This window comes from Corapipo altera, unplaced genomic scaffold (genome assembly GCF_003945725.1).
Source record: "Corapipo altera isolate COAL_440 unplaced genomic scaffold, ASM394572v1 60972, whole genome shotgun sequence".
NCBI lineage: Eukaryota > Metazoa > Chordata > Aves > Passeriformes > Pipridae > Corapipo > Corapipo altera.
The window spans coordinates 367,372-393,168 of record NW_020885013.1 but is presented as its reverse complement, the minus strand read 5'-3'; the positions used below and the strand labels follow the sequence as shown (position 1 = coordinate 393,168).

General features: G+C 47.3%; 1 long non-coding RNA gene across 1 annotated transcript; it reads right to left on the bottom strand.

The window, feature by feature from the left end:
* Window positions 1–25,086, bottom strand: LOC113958941. Its single transcript, XR_003531657.1, has 3 exons — window positions 24,975–25,086; window positions 4,867–4,878; window positions 1–11 (listed from the first exon to the last, which is right to left on the bottom strand). It is a non-coding gene; the product is annotated as an uncharacterized LOC113958941 (long non-coding RNA).
* Between the last annotated feature and the right edge of the window lie 711 nt (window positions 25,087–25,797).

The following is a 25,797-nucleotide window of genomic DNA, read 5'->3' as shown; positions in this document are numbered from 1 at the left end:
AGAGGTTTATTCTGTTCACTTACACCAAGATTTCTTAATTAATTTAACTCTACTAACTTTGGTAGAATTACTCCTTATTGGCATAAATTGAGAAGAGAATTGAGTGTCTGACAGGGAGAGGGATGACTTTGAGGATTGGGAGGGCTTGGACACACATCCAACTACTTGAGTACTCCAGTGAAGGGGAGGAGAAAAGGAGGAGAGAAAACAAAAGCAGAGAAGCAGAGCTCAGAAATGGATTGGCTTGAACAAGTGCTCAGATCCTGGGACTGCAGTAATGCCAACTACTTCTGGGTTAATTACAACACTAATCATCCCACAACCCCTTGTTGTCATACCACTTACACATAGTTTCCTTGCTAACAACAAACGAACTAGTCACTGAACTGTGGCTATCTGGGGAAGTTTCCACAGTAGATGCCAACTGCTGAAAATGTCTATGGTATGACCCATAATCTCTTAATCTTGTATTGGGTGACTTGTGCTGGATCCCTCTCCCAGCATAGCCCTGTAGAGCAGACTGAACTAAGTCACTTCTGCTTTTTACCTCTGTAGAGTGTCACACAGTCATCAAAGAGAATCCAAAGGGCAGAAATTTTTTCTCACAACTCAGTGAAAAATAACCCCTGAAGAGTTACTGATTGTAACTGAAAGGATGGTTAAGCATTGGAAAGGGCTGCCTAGGGAGGTGGAGGTTTCACCATTCCTGGAAGTGTTTAAGAAATGACTGGACGTGGCACTTAGTGCTATGGTTTAGTTGGGATGGTGATGTTTGGTCAAAGGTTGGACTCAGTGATCTTGGAGGTCTTTTCCAACTGTAATGATTCTTTGAAAATAAAATGGAAAAGAACTTGTGGGTCAAGATAAAGGCAGTTTAATAAAATAAAAGGTCATGCATGTGGAAGAAAAGAAAAAAGCAAAAGATTTTATTCTCTACTTCCCATCAGCAAGCGATATCCATCCCAGGAAGCAGGGCTTCAGCATGCATAACTATTGCTCTGGGAGGAAAACAAAAGATTTATTCTCTACTTCTTATCATCAAGTGATGTCCAACCACTTCCCTGGAAGTAGGGCAGTGGTTGCTCTGGATGACAAACTTCTTAATAATGAATGTCCCCTCCATTCCTTCTCCTTTCTCTTAGCTTTTGTTGCTGAGCAGATGTCATATGGTATGTATTATCCCTTTCATCAGTTTGGGTCAGCTGTCCTGACTATGTCCCCTGTCAAGATCTTGCCCACTCCCAGCCTTCTGGCCTTTGGGGATGAGGGGGGAAGGGAAATGTGGAAGAGAGCGGCCTTGATGTTGTGCAAACATTGTTTAGCAGTAGCCAAAACACTGGTATGTTATCAACACCTTTCTAGCTACCAATACAAAGCACAGCACTATTGATGTATGGCTTCCATATATATAATTTATGCTTAACATGTCTCAGTAATTGCAGCTTTAGTAAGCCTCAGTAACTGCAACTAGACAGAGAGAATAGAAAGAAGAAACTTGAGATAATATATCAACTGAAACCAGGCACAACGGAATCCTGAACAAACAAAACAAGGACGTTGTGAAAAAACCAAGATAAGACCATATTGTGAGGAACAAAGAAGGTCAACTCATCAAACTAGATAAAGGATAATTCTGGCAGGGGGAGATCACAATCACCAACTTATGGCCCACCAACTCAAGAAATCCATGGACTCAAAAGAAGAAGAAGACTGCACATGTGGACTAATTAGCAGAAGAAATGATAGAATCATTTAACTAATAGAAGGTAGAATACTAATTAATGAGAGAACTATGTAACTTGTAACCAATGAACATTAATGACTTTTTTTGCTAAAAGGTATAAATAGTGAAGTTCAGCAGTGGCAGAACTTCATTCAAGCCATGATCGTCTACTGTTAGTCTCCACTCTCCATTAGACTTTTGCACTGACCATATGGGACTATTAAAGGGTGAGCAGGTCCTACTTATCACTCCTTGCCTCCTCAGTTGATGAATGAACTCATGGATGGGAATCAGGGAGTCTCAGTTGTTGCGATAGTGCTGCTGGTGCCCTGTTGTGGTAGAGATCAACTCCTGTTGTTCCTCAGCCTTCAGCAGCCCCACAACATAAGGGTCAATTGAGAGACCAGGCAAGGTAGACAGCTGCTTAACTGCCTCCAAGGTAGCTGTACCAAAAGCCCATCCGGTACCCTTTTGGGTCCTTGAATTTCAAGGAAATTACCCTCTCCTGAGGTAGTCTATGCCAAGGATGCACGGAGCCTCTGGGCCACTCACAATGGGGTGCTTTTGCCACTCATTCCCAGTCAGGCTGATTTCCTTCATGCTTGACAGGAGTCACTTCCAGAGACTAAGCACTCTCGTCCCTCTTCCAATTGCCTTGTCAATGCCTGATTCCCTAGTGTCTCTGATGAGACTGAAGTGTTTTGCTAAGGAAAATGAGTTATGAGGAAGACCAAGCTCCTCCCTCTAAGCAATTGTAAATCCAAAATTAAGAGGCTCCAATTGAGGAAGTATGGAGAAAGAAAAATAACAACCCTTTATTAAAGGATATATGTGTATTGGTAGAACAATGAAAGAACACAAAAACAACTAAACAATAATCCTGTACCCAAAAGTCCCCTTCAAAAAGGAAACAGTTCGGTACTTTCTGCCTTTTGGCGCAATTCTAACCACAATCAGGAGGGGGCATTGTTGGATCTCTGGAGGTGCAGAACCTGCAGTTTCTCTGTGGTGGCTGGCAGGGGGCACTGTTGGGCTCTGGCAGTTGCCGCATGGGGGTGCCGGTGCGTGGGAGAAGCCAAAAATGGAGATGTCCCCTCCCACCAAGAAGGGGAAGGGGAAAAGGGGAGAAAGGGGCTCTTCCCACAAACTCATGCTGTCAGCATCTGACTTGGGCCGGGACTCCCCCAAAGGTTCCTTCGCAGAAGAGTCAAGCTTCTCTGATGAAATCTGAGCAAGTCTGGGCTGGGGGCAACACAGAGCGCAGAAGAACAGAGGCGAACCGGGGCCAGAAGCAGATGACTCGGCTGATAACAAAGCAAACTTGGAGCCTTTCCACACACACACTCTCCCTGAGTCAGGGCAAAAGTGAAGTGACTGCTGTTTCCCGAGGAGAGCAGTAAAAACTTACCTCCTCCCCCCCCAGTCTTCTGACAGCCATCAGTCTGGAATGCAGGCCTGCTAGTTAGTTCTTTTGTGTGTGTCAATCACCCTCTCCCTCCCTCTTCAACATCTTTTACAGCCATGCAGGGGAAAGAAAAAAATTCCCCCTTGGTTTTTTTAGAACAAGTAAACCTATGGCATTATCCACCCCTAATTTTTTTTCCTTTCCCATGCCACCACACTCTATCAAATTAAACCTTTGAACTACGTGTGTACATGCATTATTCTACCTATATACACATTCACAAATACGTAAATACAAATACAGATACAGGCACAGAGTTATGACCAGTTCACCCGAAGATAAGATCCCCTTGAGGTATACACCGGGTTTCTCCATCTTCCTGCATCACCCACCATGTGCAACTGGGTCCTTGGGCAAAAACAATCCCACAGATGGGTTTGCCTTTGCTCGAGGCAGGGTTGATCCGAACTGTTTTACCTAACATACCCCTCATGTGAATCACTGGGACTCTGTCTCCATCTACAGCGTGAAGGGCCTCTGACTGGGTAGGGCTGGCTCGATTGATGGAGCCTCTAGTGTTGACTAACCATATAGCCTTTGCTAGGTGCTGATCCCAGTGCTTGAAAGTCCCTCCACGCAACGCCTTCAGGGTGGTTTTTAACAGTCCATTACACCGTTCAACCTTCCCCGTGGCTGCTGCATGGTATGGGATGTGATACACCCACTCAAAACCATGCTCCTTCACCCAGGTGGTAACTAGGCTGTTCTTGAAATGGGTCCCATTATCTGACTCAATTAGCTCTGGGGTGCCGTGTTGCTACAGGACTTGCTTTTCAAGACCCAGGATGGTATTTCGAGCAGTGGCATGGGGCACTGGATGCATCTCCAGCCATCCAGTGGTGGCTTCCACCATGGTGAGCTCATAACGCTTACCTTGGCAGGTTCGTGGCAGTGTGATGTAATCAACCTGCCAGGCCTCCCCATACCTATACTTACTCCAACGTCCACCATACCATAGGGGCTTCAGTCTCTTAACCTATTTAATGGCAGTGCAGGTCTCACAATCATGGATAATCTGGGAAATAGCGTCCATGGTTAAGCCCACCCCTCGCTTTCATGCCCATCTATAGGTGACATCTCTGCCCTGATGGCCTGAGGCATCATGGGCCCATCGCGCTAGGAACAACTCTGTGCTGCTAGTCCAGATCTACCTGTGACACCTCAACTTGTGCAGCTTGGTCTGCCTGTTTGTTGTTGCGATGTTCCTCATTGGCTCGATTTTTGGGCACATGGGCATCTACGTGGCAGACTCTCATGATTAACTTCTCTACCCGGGTAGCAATGTCTTGCCACATATCAGCAGCCCAGATGGGTTTCCCTCCGCGTTTCCAATTGGTCTTCTTCCATCTGTCCAACCACCCCCACAGAGCATTGGCCACCATCCACGAGTCAGTGTAGAGGTAAAGCTTTAGCCACTTCTCTCGTTCGGCAATGTCCAATGCCAACTGGACAGCTTTGAACTCTGTGAATTGGCTCAATTTCCCTTCTCCTTCAGTAGTTTCTATAGCTTGTCATGTGGGGTTCCATACAGCTGCTTTCCATTTACGTTTCATTCCTACAATGTGACAGGAACCATCAGTGAAGGGGGCATAGCATGTTTCTTCTTCTGGTAGTTGATTGCATGGTGGGGCTTCCTCAGCTCGTACCACCTGCTCTCCTTCTTCTTCATCTGCTAGACCAAAATTCTCACCTTCTGGCCAGTTCGTGATGATTTCTAGGATCCCAGAGTGATTTGGATTTCCAATACGGGCGTGCTGTGTGATCAGAGTGATCCACTTACTCCATGTAGCTTCAATGGCATGATGCGTAGAAGGTGCCTTTCCCTTGACTATCCAACTCAGCACTGCTAATCGAGGTGCCAGGAGGAACTGTTCTGTGCCAATCACCTCTGAGGCAGCTTGTACTCCTTCATAAGCTGCTGGGATCTCCTTCTCTGTTGGGGTGTAGTTGGCTTCAGATCCTCTGTAGATTCGACTCCAGAACCCAAGTGGGCGACCTCGGGTCTCACCAGGCACCTGTGATATATAAATAATCATGATTCGTGAAACAAATGGGTGATTACATCAAAATAAAACAAACGGATTGTAAAACTTAATTACACCCCCATAAAGAAATAAAACAGACCCTCACAAGGTCAAGAGACCTAAAACCTCCTTACTATCCTAAGAATGAAATATAGTAGAACTTTAAATTTTTAGGCACTTGTTCGTCCAAGAATACATGAATTATGACTGGTTGTAGAGATAACCCTTTTAGCTTTAGTTGTAAGAAAACCCATATTAAATACTTAGCAAAAACCTGTAGAATGTATATGTATGTGATATAATTAATATGCATGAAGTAGCTAAGATAAATACTAAATGTACCCTGTAGTAAGGGTGTGCAGATTTGGGAAACTGGTCCCATTTCTGTCACCCAGCCAGCTGCTTGCTTTTACCATATAATAAACTATTATTCAAAACTTATAGAAACTCAAGACTTTGTTTATCACACACCTTTTGCCAGAGGCTCCAGGAAAGACCTTTATCCCCAACTGTAGAATAGAGTACATTCTTCACATCTGGTCCTGTCCTGACTGGCCCAAGGGCTACAGCATGGGCAATCTCCTGCTTAATCTGTTCAAATGCCTGCTGCTGTTCAGGGCCCCACTGGAAATCATTCTTCTTGTGGGTTACCAGATAGAGAAGGCTTATGATTTGGCTGTACTCAGGGATATGCATCCTCCAGAAACCTATGGCACCCAGAACAGCTTGTGTTTCCTTCTTGCTGGTCGGTGGGGCCATTGCTGTGATCTTATCGATGACTTCTGTCAGGATCTGGCAACGCCCATCTTGCCATTTCACCCCCGGGAACTGGATCTTTCGGGCAGGTCCCTTGACCTTACTTTTTTTGATGGCAAACCCGGCTCCCAGAAGAATCTGGATGATTTTCTTCCCTTTTTCAGAAATGTCCTCTGCTGTGTCCCCCCATACAATGATGTCATCAATGTACTGCAGGTGTTCTGGAGCCTCACCCTTCCCTAGTGTAGCCTGGATCAGTCCGTGGCAGATGGTGGGACTGTGTTTCCACCCCTGGGGCAATCGGTTCCAGGTGTACTGCACACCCCTCTAGGTGAAAGCAAATTGCAACCTATACTCTACTGCTAAGGGAATGGAGAAGAACGTATTTGCAATGTCAATAGTGGCGTACCACCTCGCTGCCTTGGACTCCAGCTCGTACTGGAGTTCCGACATGTCTGGAACGGTGGCACTCAGTGGCGGGGTGACTTCATTCAGGCCACGATAGTCCACAGTCAATCTCCATTCTCCATCAGACTTACGCACAGGCCAGATGGGACTGTTGAAGGGTGAGTGGGTCTTGCTGATCACCCCTTGACTCTCCAGCTCACGGATCATCTTATGGATGGGGATCATAGTCTCGGTTTGTTCGGTACTGCCAACGATGCACTATTATGGTGGCAATTGGCACTTGCAGTTCCTCAACCTTCAACAATCCCACAGTAGAAGGGTTCTCTGAGAGGCCTGATAACAAATTCAACTGTTTAGCCACCTCTGTCTCCACAGTAGCTATTCCAAAAGCCCATCTATGTCCCTTTGGGTCTTTGAAATACCCATTCCTGAGGTAGTCAATGCCCAGGATACATGGGGCATCTGGACCAGTCACAATGGGGTGTTTCTGCCAGTCCTTCCTGGTTAAGCTCACCTCAGCTTCCAATATGGTCAACTCTTGAGACCCTCCTGTCACCCCAGAAATGGAAATAGTCTCTGATCCCACATGTCCTGAGGGCATTAATGTACACTGAGCACCAGCGTCAACCAAAGCCTGGTATTCTTGTGGGTCTGACGTGCCAGGCCATCTGATCCACACAGTCCAATAGACACAGTTGTCCCTTGCCTCTACCTGGTTAGAGGCAGGGCCCCTCTAACACTGACCTTTGTTCTGCCAATCACAGTTTTTTTCCTGTGAATACTGACAGGAGGTACCTTCTAGTGGGTCAGATCCCTGTCCACAGGATACCGGTATTGCACTCACTTTCACAGACTTCCCTTTTTCTCTCTCTTTCAGCTCTTGTACTCAGGTTGCTAGGACACAGGTAGGTTTCCTGTCCCACTGTCTCATGTCTTCTCCATGGTCAGTTAGGAAATACCACAACTCGGTTTGTGAGGTCTGTCCGCTCTCTCTAGTTGGAGGGCATCTGGTTCTCACTGGGGCCATATGGAAACTGTTTCCCTCAATCCTCTCTTTCAGTCTCTCCTGTTTATCTTTCACCTCTGTAGTTAGTGTCTTCAGGTCCTTAATCAACATCTTTACAGTGGAGATGTGGACCTGTAGTGGTCCTTCGATCATACTGTCATACAACCAAAGTTTATTTATTATAGACATCACTGACTCTTGCTTCTCCCCAGCCTGCAATGTTGTCAGGTAACTGGCATGTGCAGACGGCTCCATACGTGTGAGGCTCCACCACATCTGTGGTGTACACTTAACCCTGTCAGGATCGTTGGTGGGTTGCCCATCCCTTCCAAACAGTACCTCCAACAGTGCCATTGCCCTCAGGTGTAGGATCCCCTCCTCTATGGTCTTCCAGCCCTTTGCATAATGGTCTACCTGCAAGGAATCTCTGTAAATGAACCTCTCCATCACACTGTCCAAAAGCCGTGTCCAGAGAGACAAGGGCTTTGATTCTCTCAGGAACGCCTCCTCGATACCCACATCCTGGGCAATAGACCTCAAGAACCTTGCTTCATCACCATCAAGGTTTATGGCATCACCCGTAGAGTCCCAAACTCGAATCATCCAGGTCAGAATGAGCTCATTTGAGAGACAAATAACATCTGCCCATAAGCTCCGGAGGTTGTTATACGATAAGGACTCAGTGATGATTTCTGGCTCTGGACGAGCTGCCTGTGAGGGTGCTGCCTCCCCATAATCGTCAGTTGGGTGAACCGATTTGGTTTTATATTTCCTCTTTTGGATAGGGGCAACCTCCATTGACTTGGTCTGTCCCTTTGATTTGGCCCTATCCTGAGTCACCATGGTATCAGCCATCTTATTTTCGTCTTTTCCTTTTCCCTGGAAGTACTGCACCCTACCGAGCAGCTTCCGGTAGGCAATGGCCAAAGCCCCACATGCAACTGCCAGCTGCCTCTCCATGGGTCTATCACGACCTCTCTCCCTCACGGCTTTCATTATTTTTGTAGGGTTTAGGAGTTGTTCGAGGGTGAGCTTCCATGTTGTAGTAGCTGAACAACTTTCTAGGAATTTACCCATATTCTCCTATATTAGGGAGAGTTCAGAGCATACTGAAACTGAAACCATGACACCGTTGAAATCTCAACAAAAACTGATATTTATTACCAAGAGGTGGCCAACAAAATGAACAAGCCCGAAAAAGGGGAAAGAGGAGGAAAATAAGCCCTTGGTACAACTTCCCCAATTACCCAGGTGTTTCTTATAAAGTTATCTTACTGACCCAGAATGCCTAGAATCACCCATAGCAGAAGCTGCAGTCTCGGAGAGTCAGTAGGCTCACAAATTGGCAGGCGTCCCTGTGAAAAGGCAACGTTGTCCTTGATGTGAAGCTAGCTTCCCATCCAACATAAGCTATCTGCTTTTTATACAATTAATTGGTGACGTCTACCTGGGCAAGTGTGGCCAGCACCACCTAGCTAGAGGCCTTCAGTCCCACCCCCCGTTATGCAAGTAATATCTCTTCTGCGCATGCATGGCTTTCCCTGTGCCTGCGTACTGCACCTGGGGAGGTCTTTTCCAAATGAGTCTAGGGGTTTACTTCATCACACTAGTCTTCAATTTCTCCTTCAAACGACTTTGGAGGACGATGAGTCAATCATAAAACAGCAATTAGATATAGTTTATACAAGAAGCTCTCTTCAGTGACAAAGTTCCCGATTATCAGTGCTTGTTTTCTCATAACTTGGCAGGAAAAAGATAAACTCTCACAGGTGGCTGGGCCAAACACAGACCAAAAGTATCAGTGTAATTAAACCCTGATACACCTCCCATAACCCATGGCACTCGAGGTTTTCCACCCCTGGGGTAGGCTTCTGGACATGTTCTCAATAATTTCTGGCCCTAGCTTTGTATATTAGGTATACCGTAATGGCACAAACTTGCACGAAAAGCCCAAAAAGTAAAATGTCTCTGACATTTAAGGAGAATTTAAATTTCCCAGAGGCAATTGTACAGGATCCAAGGAGAAAATGGATGAAGGGTTGGGCAAATATACCCCCCTGTATTTCTCCATAGGGATGGGTGCCATTATCCTTAAACCCCCAGAGGAAACAGCTTAGGAAGCAGTAGTGCATCCTTGAGGACATATTCCAGATGAAAATCACAAGTGTTGAGTTTGCTGTGTCATAAACCCAATGCACAAACTCGAAGGTACTTATCGCAATGAGGGTCTTAATATCTGAGCTGAAACATATCGACAGATGAGACAGATATCTTGGCATGGTTATGTGCCAGAGGAAAGCAACAACCCCAAGCATCATGATGCCTACAGGTTCAAAATGCGTGTAAATCACACAAGGGCAGTTATTCCTTTTCCACCTTTTCTCTCTTTGAGCCTCACGTTGGGCGTCAATTATTTTTCAGTTTGATGAGACTGAAGTGTTTTGCTAAGGAGGATGAGTTATGAGGAAGACCAAGCTCCTCCTTTTAAGCAATTGTAAATCCAAAATTAAGAGGCTCCAATTGAGGAAGTATGGAGAAAGAAAAAAATAATGGTCCTTTATTAAAGGATATATGTGTATTGGTAGAACAACAAAAGAACACAAAAACAACTAAACAATAATTCTGTACCCAAAGTTCCCTCCAAAAAAACATTTCAGTACATTCCGCCTTTTGGCACAATTCTAACCACGATCGAGAGGGGGCACTGTTGGATCTCTTGAGGAGCAGAGTCTGCAGTTGCTCTGTAATGGTAGGCAGGGGAAGGGGAAAAGGGGAAAAAAGGGCTCTTTCCCACAGACTCACATGTGCTGGCTCCGGCCAGGACTTTCCCCCTCATCGACAGGCACAAGCATGGGAGCAGAGGAGGGAAGGGGTGGCCTCCTCCCCCAAAGGTTCCTTCACAGATCAACCAAGCCTCTCCAATTAAATTTGAGCGAGTCCGGGCTGGGGGGAGAACAGGGCACAGGAGAACGGAGGCAAACCAAGGCCAGAAGCAGCCAGATGACCTGGCTGAAAACAAAATGAACCATGGAATCCCACCACACACACACCCTCCCTGAGTCAGGGCAAATGTGGAGTGCCTGCCGTTTCCCAAGGAGAGAAAAAACCACTTACCTCTCCCCCACCAGTCTTCTGAGGGTCATCAGTCTGGAATACAGACTGCAGTCAGTTCTTTTGTGTGTGTCAATCACCCCAGCCAAAAAATCACCCTCCCCCTCCCTCATTTAACATCCCTCTTTCATAATGATGCAGGGGAAAGAAAAAAAATTCCCACTTGGTTTTTTAGAACAAGTAAACCTTTAACACATGGATATTTGTTTTTCTGCCTATTCAATATCAACATAGCTTTCTTAACTATGTCTGACAGGACTTAATATTTGCACCTGTAGTGGGTTGACCCTATCTGGATGCCAGGTGCTCACCAAAGCCGCTCTATTACTCCCCTCTGCAACTGGACCAGGAAGAGAAAATATAATGAAGGGTTGGTTCATGGGTTGAGATAAGGACAGGGAGAGATCACTTACCAATCACCATCACAGGCAAAACAGACTCAAATTGGGGAAATTAAGTGAATTTATTACTAACAAAATCAGAGCAGAATAATGAGAAGCAAAATAAATCTTAAAAACACCTTCCCCCCACCCCTTCCTCCTTCACGGGTTCTATCCCCTCCCCTCCAGCAATGAAGGGAGATGGGGAATGGGGGTTATGGTCAGTTCATCACATGTTGTTTCTGATGCTGCTCAGAGAGAGGAGTCCTTCCCCTGCTCCAGCTTGGGGTCCCTCCCACAGGGAACTGTCCTCCACGAACTTCTCCAATGTGAGTCCATCCCATGGGCAACAGTTCTCCACGAACTGCTTCAACACAGGTTACTTTTCCACTGGATGCAGTCCTTCAGGCACAGCCTACTCCAGCATGGGTCCCCCACAAGGTCACAAGTCCTACCAGGAAACCTGCTCTAGCGTGGGCTCCTCCCTCCACAGGTCTGCAGGTCCCTGTCACGATCCTGCTCCAGCACAGGCTTCTCACAGGTTCAAAACCTTCTATCAGGCATCCACCTCCTCCATCATTGGTCTCCTCCACAGGCTGCAGGTGGATCTCTGCATCCTTGTGGACCTCTATAGGCTGCAGAGGGACAGCCTGTTTCACTATTGTCTTCACCACAGGCTGCAGGGGAATCTCAGCTCCAGCACCTGGAGCACCTCCTCTCCCTCCTTTTGCACTGACCTTGGTGTCTGCATAGTTGTTCCTCTCACATATTCTCGCTTCTCTCTTCTCTGAGTGCAATTACATCTGCTCAGCAACTTTCTTTTCCTTCTTAAATATGCTATCACAGATTGTTACTACCATCTCTGATTGGTTTGGCCTTGCAGCCTGCTGGAATTGGCTCTGTCAGACATAAAGGAAACTTCTAGCAGTTTCTCATGGAAGCCACCCCTGTAGCCCCCCTCTGCTACCAAAACCTTGCCACGCAAACCCAGTACAGGGTGGAAGAAGGTTACAGGACAAGACAGTAAGAGAAACCCCTCCTTAGCCTCTAAGATACCAGTACAGAATAGGTACAAGACCCTGGGTACAGTCGATGAAGCGCATAATGAGATAGAGGAGGAACCTGCACAAGTAGTCTTGCAGAAAGACCTGTATTAAGACCAGTGCCAAGAAGAAACAATGGTGAGTTATGGTGTAATGGATTTCTGTGGCTGTTTTTTTTTTCTCAGCAGGGAGGGGGCTACATGGGGTGATTTCTGTTAGAAGATGCTAGAAGTTTCCCCCCCTCCCCCGTGGAGCCAATGACAGCTGACTACAGGAGGGACTTCCTGCTGTTTGACCAAGGGACAGCCAATTGTTGTGCCTCTGTGATAACATATTTAAGAAAAAGTTTGTTGCGCAGAAGAAATTCTAGTGAGGGGACAGCTGACCGTAGCTCCCGGGCAGCCCCGCCAACTCCCCTGCTGCGGTGGGGGGGGGGGGGCGGCAGGCCATCCTGGGCCTCTCGGCACCTAGCGTGGAGCAGGCAGCAGCGGCCCCTGTGAAGGGGCTGGGGCCAGGGCTGAGGCCGGGGCTGGGGTCAGGGCTTGTGGCCCCACAGCACCCCCCGAGCCCGTCCCAGCCGAGCCGCCCGTGCTGCTCTTGGCAGTGCCAACTGAGCTGAGGGGCAGCCCCTGCAAAGGGGCGGCCGGGGCTGGGGCCCAGGCATGCAGCAGCATGGAGTGTGGCCCCGCAGCCCCCCCAGACCTGCCCCGGCCGGCAGGCAGAGTGGTCCCACTGGCAGGCATTCCCCCCCCATCCCAGTCAGGATAGGCTGGGGTGGCCCTGCCGCTGTGCAGCCATGCCCATGCTGGAGTGGGTGTATGCATGAAGAAGACTGCCCTCTGTGGAAGGCCCAGGATGGAGCAGAGTACTTCAAGAGACTTGTGGCCCTGTGGGGAACTCACGTTGGTACAGCTTACCCTCCCTGAAGGACTGCGTCCTATGAAGGATGGAGAAGAAACTCTCGGGACAGTAGATATGGAAGAACTACTGCCTGAGGGATGGACCCACATTGGAGAGGTCCCTCAAGGACTGTTACTTGTGGGAGGGACGCCATGGAATAGGGGAAGGACTCAGAGCTTTGGCTCCCCTGTAATCAGTGGTGAAGATCAGGTGTCCCCCCTGCAGCCCATGAAGGACCATTGAGGTGCAGAGACCCCCTGCACCCCATGGAAGAGTGACCTATGGGATAGCAGATTTGGAAGACCTGTTGCCTGAGGAGTGGACTTCTTTCCCTGCACTGATGCAGGGGGAGGATGGAAAACATGGAAGGAAGGAGGGGTGGTTAGAAAGTGTTTTTAAGACTGTTTTATTTCTCACTCTTTAGCTCTTATCTTTTTAGTAATAAATTTTAGTATTATCCCCATGTTGAGTCTGTCTTGCCTGTGTGACCCCTCCCAGCTCTTAGCAATTTTTGTGGGTGCCTAAATTCTGTCCAGGGTCAACCCACGACATATGGTCCTTGCTGATTACCTCCTGTGCAGAATGGAAGCACCCATTTGCAGACCAGAGTCTCTTTTCAGGGAACCTGTTACCTCCCTGAGGCTCGAAATAGAGGCATCACCACAAGATCAAAGAGATTAGTACAGCCTTCAGACTGCTATCCATTCCTGCTCTTCTACATGGGTACAAATGATGTCTCAAGAAAAATTCTGAGGCCAATCAAAAAAGATTTCAGAACCCTGGAAAGAATGTTAAAATTTTGGGAGCACAGGCAGTGATTTCCTCAATCCACCCAGTAATGGGGGGAGACTTTGGAAGAAACAGGTGAGTCCAGGATATCAATACCTAACTCCAGTACATCAATACTTTTCTCCAGGACATACATACCTTGCTCCAGGACTGGTGTCTCCACCAAAATTATTTTTTTTTAAACCATGGAAGAGCCTTTGAGACACAAGTTATGCTAGGGCCTGACAGGATCCACCTGTCCCGATGGAGAAAATCTGTCTCGGCATAAGCTGACAGGACTGATTGAGAGGGCTTTAAACTATAATCAGTGGGGGAAGGGGATACCAAAAGGATTTCAGTAGGTAAGCCAAGGGCTGGCATGGCATTTCCTGAGAATGGCAGTGCTAGTGGGAATATTTACACTGGTCCTGGGAGCATGGAGGACTCAGTAGCGTATCTGAAAGGCTTGTACACTAACACATGCATTATGAGAAGCAAATACAATGAACTGGAAGCGTTGGTCAGTTCCCAGAGCTATGATTTCATTGGTAGTAGCCAGACTTGGTAGAATGAGTCCCATGACTGGAGTGCTGGGATGGAGGGCTACAGGCTGTTTAGGAAGGATAAGCAGGGCAGGTAAGGTGGAGGTGTTGCACTATATGTAAGACAGAGGTTTGATTGTACAGACCCTACAGTTAGTGACGATGTTTTTGAGAGCTTCTGGGTGAGGATTAGGGGGATGGAAAACAAAGGAGATGGTACAGTGGATGTCTACTACTGATTGTCCAGACAGGATGTAAGCACTATTCTATAGGTAATTAAGAGAAATCTCTGGATCAGTAACCCTTGTCCTCATGGGAGATTTCAACTTCCCAGACATCAACTGGGAATATGATACTGCTGTGCCAAGCAGGTCTTGGAAATTCTTGAAGCTTGTGGGAGATAACTTCTTGTGACAGGCACTCAGTGAGCCAATTAGGAAAGATGTCCTTCTAGACTCGCTATCTGTGAATATGAGAAGGACTCAGGAAAGATGTGAAGGTAGGTGGCTGTCTTGGCCACGATGACCATGAAATGGTTGCATTTAAAATTTTCAGTGTAATAAGAAAAAAGGATTGTAGAGTTGCTACTCTGGACTTCAGGAGAGCAAACCTTAAACTATTCAGGGAGCACCTCTGTGCCTGGGAAGATCATGGAACAGATCCTTCTAGAAGCTATGCTAAGGCACATGGAGGACAGGGAGGTGATTCGAGGCAGCCAGTATGGCTTCACCCAAAGGCAAGTCCTGCCTAACCAACCTAGTGACCTTCTGTGATGGAATGACTACATCAGTGGACAAAGAAAGATATGTCATGGTTATAGAGAAAAAGAGTGGAGTTTCTAGCACTGTTTAATTCCATACCACTCACATTGAGGAGGACGCATGGTTTCAGCAGGAAAAGACGGGGGCCGGAAACGGAAGGGTTGCCATCTTTTGCCAGGCTCATAGAAGAGGGTGTGCCAGGCCGAGGTTGGGACTGCATGGCTTCTCAGCACTGAGGTAAAACTGCTGCAGCCACCGAGAGCCCTGACACTGCCACCTCAGAGAGAGGGAGCCACACCACTGCAGGTCAGAACCGTCCCCAACCATGCCAGCACCACCACTGCCACTGGAGAGGGAGATTGCCTGCGACCACATCACGTGGCCTCTGCCACCATCACCCACAGAGAGCCACAGGGGGACCTGAACCTTGCTGGGTGGCGTGGAGTGAGCAGCTTGGCAGGATAACTCCTTATTCGGATGAAATAGTTTCCCAAGTTTTGTTTTGCCCCTGTTTTCTGTTGTTTTTTGGGGGGGGGAGGGAGGAGGTTAAACCCTAGAAACTCATTTGCCACATTGCTTTTATTCTCCCAAGCCATGTGGTCCAGTGCAGGGTTGGGGGGAGCCAGGTGCCATCTTGCCTTTGTCTGGGAAAATCATGTCAGCTGCTCTTTTCAGGGAGCGTTTTTGTTTGTTTGGTGGTGAATACCCTTTTGTGGGTAGAGCACTCTCTCTTTTGTGCTTTTATTGATATTGCTGTGCTTATTGAGAGTTTTTTCAGTAAAATTGATACTAACTAGTGTTTACTCTGCTGTCAGAAGGGGGCAGGGGAGCGGGGGCAACTTGAGTGGGATTAATTTTTTCCCACTGGATTTTGAACCAGCAGTTGTCATCTTATCTGAACATCTGTAAAGCCTTTGACACGATCCCCCACAACATCCTTCTCTCTAAATTGGAAAGAGATGGATTAGATGAGTGGACTGTTAGTTGGATAAGAAGTTGGTTGGACAGTCGCATCCCGAGGGTAGTTGTCAATGGCTCAGAGTCCTGATGGATATCAGAGACAAGTGGTGTCCCTCAGGGCTCCATATTGGGACCAGTGTTATTTAATATCTTCATTAATGACAGACGAAAGGATCAAGTGCTCCCTCAGCAAGTTTGCAGATGACACCAAGCTGAGTGGTGTGGTTGACACCTGAAGGATGGGATGCCATCCAGAGGGACCTGGACAAGCTCGAGAAGTAGGCGCATGGGAATCTCATGAGGTTTAATAAGACCAAGTGCAAGGTGCTGCACCTGGGTCAGGGTAACCCCCATATCAATACAGGCTGGGGAATGAACAGATTGAGACCAGCCCTGTGGAGAAGGCCTTGGAGATGCTGGTGGATGAGAGGCTGGACATGACCTGGCAATGTGCATTTGCAGCCCAGAAAGCCAATCATGTCCTGGGCTGCATCAAAAATAAGCATGGCTGGCAGGTCAAGGGAGGTGATTCTGCCCCTCTATTCTGCTCGTTTCAGCTGAAAAGTACAGATAGGTAATAAGTACAAAATAAGATTCATGGGTAAAAAGAAAGGAATTTCTATAGATCATTTAGGCCTACAGTTAAATGCGATTTGCAAAAGAAAAGTAATGTATCAATATTTGGTTTGGGATGTATAAGCATTCAGGGAACATTTTTTATGTTTAAACTCTCTCAATCAATAGTGCTGTAACTTAAGTCTCATCTAAGCCATAACAAGGTCCTAAGAAAGCTAAATTATATATGCAGCAAAAGGAGAAGAAATAAAAATTAGGTCAGGTGTTTGATATTAAACTAGCAAATTGACAAGGAGCATAAAAACTAAGCTCTAATATTTCTTCTAGGGGTCCAAGAACTTCAAAGCTTTCTCAAGTAGTTAAAGATCAATACAACCAAAAAAAATCCAAAATACTGCAGTGCAAGGAACAGTACAGACTCTTACAGACTTCAGTGTTTCCAGTTTATACAAGCATTCTTGCTACTAGAATATCAGATAAAGTTTAAAGAGCTAAGAGAAAAAAAAAAAAAGAGAAAGGTGTTTATTATTGAAGATAATACTTATTCTTAAAATACTGTAATACAAATGTAGTATAACCTGATCTCAACCCATACTGAATAATTATAGATGTAGCTTCTTTTAGCATCTTCTAATTTAATGCATAATAACTTCTATTGTCTCCCGCATCTGTTATAACTGGGAATGTGTTAGTAGTTAAAAACTAAAGTTTTTATTATAGCATCTCACAGAATCTCTTTCTATCTCTACTCCAGACTTTTCACTTTCGCCAGCCCCTGATCTTTCAAACAGCAGATTTACAGATCTTTCCAGCACGGTCCCACCCTCCTCCCCCCTCCCTGAAATAGAGTTTGAGGAGGTGGTGGAAGCGACAGAAAAGGGCTTGGGGGAACCTGCCTGCATGGGGCTACAGGGAGCTGGCAAGAGGGGTTTTGTCGCTTTAACTTCTGTACTGCCACAGATGTCTGAAAAACTTTTCTTGCAGCTGCACTCGGGTCTTTGAGTCTCTCTGTCTGTTCTCGTAGTTCGATGTCGAATCAGGAACAGGGGGGGCAGACGGCAGCAGCGATAGATAGGGCGGCACAGGAGTGGGCTGTTTCGTGGTTCCTTCCCCCCTCCCCGTTTCTTCTTACCGAGACTGTCTCTTGCCGGGCTCGGCGGGTCGGGGTCGGTGTCGCGTGGTGATGATGTCGATCAGGGTGCGACGGTGGTCGGTCAGCGCGGGCTATGGCGAAGGCGGGGTCGCGGCAGGCAGCGGGCACGGGCGACACAGGGGCAGTGGCGGCAGGACTGGCAGGGCGCGGCGCGGGGTTTGCGGCAGCGGCGGTCGCGTTCGCAGATGGGCAAGCGGCTTCTGGCCAGGGTGGCGCCGGAGGGGCTCCGTCAGCTCGGGACTCTCGGTCGGGGCTCGGCGCGGGCGGGGTGGTGGAGAGCTCACCGCGAGGGAAGGCGCAGCTGGCAGTGGCCTCCCTAACGTCCTCCACTTTGGAATTCTCCGGGGCTAAGGATGAGCTGCTGCTGGGGCCGCTGGCTGACGGTCGGGCAGAAGCCTGCACTTTGAAACTCGCCGGCAGCACAATCGTTGACAAAATGAATAAAAACTGATAAAATGACTCGCTCTCTTTGCTTTCAGTTTCGCTGCTTGCTAACGCAGCATAGGCTAAAGCTGTAACTTGCCTCTCAGTCCTTAGAAATTGCTCTGTTTCAGTCAGCAACTACCACAATGTAAAATAGCGAGCTACTTCGTCAAATCTTTTTTGTGATTTTTTCCCTAACTGTTCCTTTATAGCATCCCAAATGGACACCTCAAAGGCAGCTTTAACTGTGGGGATTAGTAACTCTTTAAGGGCTTTTTCGTCATAATTAGAATCTCTCTCAGAGAGAATAAAATAAAGGAGCGTTTGCATTGCCTCTTCTTTTGAAAGAGCAAACCCCAATTCTCCTTTCTTCAACCGACTCACCTGATCAGGGCAAGATTTCTTTTTCACCATGCGCATGGCTTTGTTCCGTAGCACCGGGGGTCACGCTACCTGTAAACGGCTGCTTCTCCCACGTCCTTCTATTCGCCTTACGTCCCTCAGAACTCGACGAAGAGGATGTCCCGTCCCGTTTCGGGCACCAGTTATCGATGGGGAGGCATGAACATAATGCTCGCAGACCATTATGGTCAGCATATGTCAATTTATTATTTAAATCAGTTAACTTTTATACAGTTTAGTTTGTTTGGGACACATGCTTATAAGAAGGTGATTGGATAGCTCAGTCTGTGCACGCGTCTCATGTCCCCAGTTCATTGGACCTGATGTTCTGTCCACGCGATCTGAAATCATCCTTGGCATAGAAACCTCTTTCTAATTAATCTGCTTTTAGGGTTTTACTAAATTTGCAGGTGTTTCATTATCTTCAGTTTCTCAAGGTTTTCTTTCTATAAACATATTATGTTCTCAAACCTTATAATTAGACACCCAGCTAACAAGTATAAGCATCACATATTTTCACACAGTCTGTAAGTATAAACAATACACGCTTGACACTTCCATGGCAAGCAAGGCCTACAGAGTGCAGGAAAAATTGTTCACAGAAATCTCTCTGTCCCAGCGACAACCGTGTGTAAACTATAACCTTTATTAACCTGAGGGTTTTTTTAATAACTGGAGATTTCAAACTTTATTTAAGAAACAGGGTAAACATAGCAAAAACTCAATTCTCTTAAAGTGACCTTGTGGTGTAGGTAATGTGGTTTTGTGAGGTGTTCTGTGTTTTTATATTTGTCTAGTCACACAATTCTTTTATTCATTCACACATCTCATTCACTGACGGCCGTCATTCACTCTCATACATACACCAATATTTTGTAGATTGCTTGTTACCACATTGGTCATTCATTAATATAAACTTGAAACATAATGTAACTCTGCTTAAACTTCTGCGTTATCTGGTTCTTGCAGCTGTGATTGTGTACCTAAATAGGGCTTTACACACCTGGAGGGGATCCACTTCAGTTCTTTTCCTGTTGCCACGCAAGTGTAACCTCTCCCCCAAGTCATAAGATCTAGGGGTCCTGTCCATTGCCCTGAAATCAAATCTTTTATCATGACTAGTGGCTTGGGAGAGGCAAACGCCTGAGATTTGTGCTGCTTCTCATATCTGCTTCTTTCAGCACTGTCACAATTTAAAAAATTGATAACATATGTGGTTTTCCACAAACGTTCCTGCGGACTATACAGATTCTCCCCCCCTCTCTGTTTTACTAACATTTCTTTCAATGTGCGGTGTGCCCTTTCTACAATTGCCTGTCCGGTAGGTGAGTGTGGGATTCCTGTAATATGTGAGATTCCCCATTCTGATAGGAAATTCCTTACCTTTTCAGAGACGTATGCCGGTCCGTTATCGGTCTTTATTTGTTTTGAGGTGCCAAGGGTAGCAAAACAGCTTAGCCAGTGTCTCACTACATCCTTGGCTTTCTCACCTGTGTGTGCTGTAGCAGTTATGTATTGTGAATGTGTGTCTACAGTTACATGTACATATTTTAAGGTACCAAATTCGGGGATGTGTGTGACATCTGTCTGCCAAATCTCATTTGACATTAACCCTCTGGGGTTAACGCCTTCCTGAGATGGCATGGGGGTGATTTTTTGACAATCTGGACAAGTTAATCAGGCTCAGTCTCGAACCTGATTGATTGTTATTTTGAATTGTCTCTTTAAAGAGCGTGCATTCTGATGAAAAAATGAATGGGACAATTTTGCCTGTTCTAGGACCCTGGGTTCTGTGTTAAACATTGCTGCTTTGTCAGCTTCCCGGTTCCCTTCAGCTATTGGCCCTGGCATGTCAGTGTGAGACCTGGTGTGCATTATGTAAAAGTCAAACTTTCTGTGATTGACAAGAACCCAAATAGAGCGCATTTCAAACAACAAATGAGGATTAGAAACATCTTGGAGAAACGAACATTCCAGCCATGAAACTAACCCTGCAGCATAACAAGAATCAGTAACAATATTAACCGGTTGTTCAGAAAACTTTCCCAAGGCAATACGAATGGCAACTAGTTCCAAAACCTGCACAGAGCATTGGTTTATGGTCTGTACCTCCTGTTCCCATTGTCCTGTATCAGGATTTACCCAAGTCACTGCAGCCTTTTGTGTTCGCCCAGATGCATCTGTAAAGACTGTGAGGCCTTTTACCAGCTCAGTTTTACATCTGGTTGTGGCTTTTAAAGGTAAATTGCTGATTTCTGCCCAAAGCCTGTGCTTAGGGAGATTGACTGAAATGTCACCATCAAAACCTGCCAAGGCAGCTTGGAACTCGACGTCCTCAGCCAACATCCATTCCAAATTGTCCTTCGTGGCTGGAATGTAGATGACAGCTGGATCCCTTCCGTCCAGTTCCTGTAGTCATCCTTTGCCTTTAATGACAAGCTTAGTAAACATTTCATTAATCATCCATACAGTTTTAGGTGGTGTGTTGGGCAGAAATAGCCATTCTAGAAACATCAGTGGGTCCTTTTCAGCCTGGTCCCACTGAAACAAGACTGCAAATGGCTGGTACCTGCTGGGAACTAAGGCCAGGCAGATTGGCAGTTCAGGATCTCTCCTCCTGCCCTGCCTATTTTCTATTGCCTTGGCACAAATGTCTAACGCCTGCTTGACCTCTGCTGTCAGAGCTCTGTTAGACGTTAGGTCAGAGTCCCCCTTTAGTAACACAAAGAGAGGGTGTAGCTCCTCTGTGGTTAAGCCTAGAATGGACCTTAACCAATTAATGGTTCCCAGGAGTTTTTGCAACTCATGTAAGGTTAAAGTGTCTTTTACCTCGAACTGCAGTGGTTGTGGGGAAATCTCTTGTTGTGTGATTCTCCATCCAAGGTAAGTCCAGGGCTGCGATCACTGGATTTTCTCTGGAGCAACTTGCAACCCTGCTTCTTGGACAGCATCAGTCAGAGCAGTAACAACAATTTGCAGTCCATTTTCTGTGGCCATGCTAATTAAAATGTCATCCATGTAGTGGTAGATTATTGCAGAAGGAAAACGCTTTCTGATGGGCTGAATAGCGTTTACCACAACTGTTTGACATATGGTAGGACTATTCCTCATCCCCTGAGGAAGGACAACCCAGTGATACCTTTGCATAGGCTGTGAGTTGTTCAGTGCCGGGATGGAAAATGCAAACCTTGGTGCATCCTCGGGGTGCAGAAAGATGGTAAAAAAGCAGTCCTTTAAATCAATTATTATTAGTGGCCAATTTACTGGAAGCATAGCAGGTGAGGGTAACCCTGGTTGCAATGCCCCCATCAACTCAATGACTGCGTTGACTGCCCTGAGGTCCTGCAGCATCCTCCATTTGCCAGTCTTTTTGGGGATGCAAAATACAGGAATATTCCAGGGACTGTTTGTTGGCACAATGTGTCCTGCTTCTAATTGCTCTTTTACAAGCATTTTTAAATGTTCAATCCGTTCCTTTTTCATGGACCACTGATCTACCCAGACCGGCAGGTCACTTTTCCAGACTAGCTTAATAGGTGCTTGGGACGGCTGACCAATGGCCCCTATTGAAAAACCTGGCTACTTGCAGGAGGAATTTGCATTACTGTGCCAAATTGTCCAAGTACGTCCCGTCCCCACAAAGAGCAAGGGATTGGAACTATGAACGGAGCTACCTTTGCTAATTGTCCCTCTGGTCCCAAGACAGTGAGTATTTGAGCACTCTGTATGGGCCTCCCACCCCCTGAATGGTTGCAGCTGGGCAAACAGTAGGCCAGTCAAGTGGCCATTCGGAGTCCTTTATGATGGAAACATCGGCTCCCGAATCCAAAAGGCCTGTAAATCTGCGCCCATTAACTTGGCATGTCATGAATGGCTGTGTGGCTGTGATGGCTGCTGCCCAGTAAACTTGTGGGTGTCCTGTACTGCCAAAGGCCCCTGAACCCCGCTCCCTCCCCCCCTCCCCTGCAGGCGACGCACTGTAGAAGGGGATTAATTGAGCAATCTTCTGTCCTTTTGGGATAAAATAGGGGGGTGAAGGGGTCCATGCCATTATTAGAATCTCGCTATGAGAATCTGAATCTATTACTCCCGGCAGCACAAACAAACCCATTCTGGTGGTGGAGGATCTTCCAATCAGCAGTGCGTGCACCCCTGGGCTAAGGGGACCCCAACGTCCAGTCGGGATTAGCACTACCTCAGTGGAAGTTATGAAGACTGTGTCCCTGTTGGATAAGTCCAGCCCAGCGCTGGCTGGGGTGGCAGGGCACAGAGTACTTGCTGGGGTGTAGGGGCACAGATTGCTGGCTGTTGTGGGGGGGCACAAATTGCCAGCCTGCTCCCTTATGTCGCACGTGTTTACTGTATCGGGGCGTGCGACAGCGCCCCTCTCCTCCAGTTTTTTGGCACCCTCCTTGCTTCTGGGTGCTTGCGGGGTGCCACTACTAGGGGTTTCTGAGGGCAATCCCTTTGGAAGTGGTCAGGGGCCCCACAAATGTAGTAACCATTTCTGGGTCTGGCCCCCTCCTGTGTTCTCAATTGAGCACTCAGTGCTACTGCCAGTAAATCAGTTTGATGTGTCAAGGAACCAATCCCCTGGCAGGCACGAACTAATTCTGAAATGCTACAAGTTTCCCTTTTAGGAAGAGTCTGCAGAACTCTTTTGCAATCAACGTTAGCGTTTTCGAAAGCCAGTCGCCTGCTGAGAATTTCCCTGGCTTCCTCGTTTTCAATCTGCCTATCTAGGGCAGATTGCAGCCGATCTAGGAATTGTGTGTAAGGTTCTGTTGGGCCCTGCATTATCTTTGTGAATGACAAGTTTGTGTCTTTGTCTGATGTGGGTAGTTTTCTCATTGCCTGCATTGCATGTTTGGCTATAACTTCATATATTTCTCTATTGTACCTGGTTTGTGCATCTATGGAACGGTAGTTACCCTCCCCTGTGAGGTGGTGTGTTGTTACCCCTGCTTGTGGGTCATTAGCATATGTGGAACAGATTTCTCTGAAATCGTTCAGCCATACATTATACTGTGTGTTAGTGAGGCTTATTTTCAACAGGGTTTGTGTTTTTAAACTGCGGCGCGTAAAAGTTGGGCTGATGCTTGCAGCGTGAGCGGGGGTGTGTGTGTTTGTTGTTCTTTGGTGTGTTCTGCGTAAAGCAGACATTATTGCTTGCCAGGCTGGGAAAGCATTGTTCACTTGGGAGTCTCCCCCCTGAGCTTTGAGTTTTATAAGATTCCCTATTTTGTCCCAAATTTGTATGTGGAGGGCTTCAACCAGAGGCAGTTCTGGTACAACTGCTTTAATGAACCGTACCAACTCTGTTAATTCAGCCCTTGTAACCTGTATGTAATATGGCTTCAGCAGTGTAGCTAATGCGTCTGTGTCTTGTGAGAGCTCAGTGGGGAAAAAGTTTCCCATTTTACCTTGAGTCTCGGCGCTGTGAGCATGCGCTGCTGAAGAGGGTCTGTCTGTTTGCTGGTCTGTCCCGGTCCTCTGTCGACTGGGTCTGCGATGCTAGGGTGCAGTGTCCCGGCGTCGGCGGCTGGTGTCCCAGTGCAGGTTGCGAGCGGCGGGCGCGGGGCAACGGCGGGCACGGGCGGGCGAGCAGGCGAGGGGCTGCAGGCGATTGGCGTGGGCGCGGGCTTCAGCGACGCACAGTGGCGTCGGTCACGCGGTGGCGGGTGCTGGCGGAGATTGGCGGGCGTGGGCTCTGTTCTCTGGCGAACGGGCGGCAGCGGCTCCGAGGTTCCCGCAGATCGCTGGGCGGTGCAGGGGTCGGGTGCTGCGTAGCAGGAAGGCGCGGCACGGCGCCTTCAGTAAAGTCCCCCGCGGTCTGAATGCAGCGCGGGGGCTTTTTTGTGGCAGTGCTTTTAAGCACGCCCGCAGGGTCAGTCAGCGGTGGTGAGCAGGCGGGGAACCGCGGCAGTTTCTACTGGACAGAAAACTGAAGTGGGGCTCCGCGGGGGTCCGCGGTGGCTGGAGGTGTTAAGAGGCTGCAACTGCAAGCTACTTCTCACACGTGGTCCGGCCGCAGCTCTCAGCAGCGGCAAGCCGCTTTTACCAGATTGGCCAATGCATGGGGACCAACAGGCTTTCCCTGACGGTCTTAAGGTACTCCGTGGCCTGGGTCTCCGAGTTGCAGACACGCTGCCGTTCAGGGAGCAGTGCTAGGTGTGCGGGGTGCCTTCCAGCTGGACTCACCGGTTTTGATGTTGCGTGGACCCTCTCCGCTCTATCCGGTGGCTGCTTGACCTCTCAATTTCTTCTTAACTTCTTTCTTCTCTTCTCCTATCGTGCACTTTCCTATATTTTTGGAGCTCCTAAACTAACTTTTAGTTTCTCAGATACCACTGAGACAACGACTTTACTGACGTCAAAGTTTTTTGTGGTAAAAGTTTCCGTCTCAGAAAAATCGAGACGATAACGGAACTACCAGCTGATTTCCTGATCCAGGATAAATATCTGGCTTAATATAAGCTAAAATGTCCGTATTCGGTGGGCCATTTGTAGTAGAGGCGGTCCTTGTATAACAAGGAAGAAGTACGCTCCTCGTCGGTGGTGGGGCAAAGAGACTTTATATCCCTGTATATCATGTGACTTCTTCAGCCAATAGAGTTATATGTGACCGCGCATGTTCTCTCGGGCCTACTGCCCTAGCACATCCCTCGTGCCTTCAGACACGCCTCCCACACAGACTAAGACCTGCTATAGCAGAAGAACTTCTACCTGAAAGCCAATGTGGTTTCAGAGCCAACAGGAGTACCACAGACATGGTATTTGTCCTCAGACAACTACAAGAGAAGTGTAGGGAACAGAACAAAGGTCTCTATGTATCCTTTGTTGATCTCACCAAGGCTTTCAATACTGTGAGCAGAAAAGGTCTATGGCAGATTTTGGAACGTTTAGGATGTCCCCCCAAGTTCCTTAAAATGATCATCTCACTTCATGAGGATCAGCACGGTCAAGTCAGATATGGTGATACACCTTCTGAGCCCTTTCTAATAAAGAATGGTGTGAAACAAGGCTGTGTTCTTGCACCAACCCTATTCACAATCTTTTTCAGCATGGTGCTCTAAAGGGCCATGGTAGACCTCGATGAAGAAGATGGTATCTACATTCGATATTGTACTGATGGAAGCCTATTCAATCTAAGGCGACTGAAGGCCCACACCAAGACCTTAAACCATCTTGTCCGGGAACTGCTTTATGCTGATGGCGTCACCCTCGTCACCCACACAGAAGTAGTTCTGCAGCGTTTAACATCCTACTTTGCTGACGCTGCTGAACTTTTTGGGTTGGAAGTCAGTTTGAAGAAGACAGAAGTTCTCTATCAGCCGGCACCTCAGGAAGTCTTCCATCATCCCCATATCACCATTGGCGAATCAGAGCTCAAATC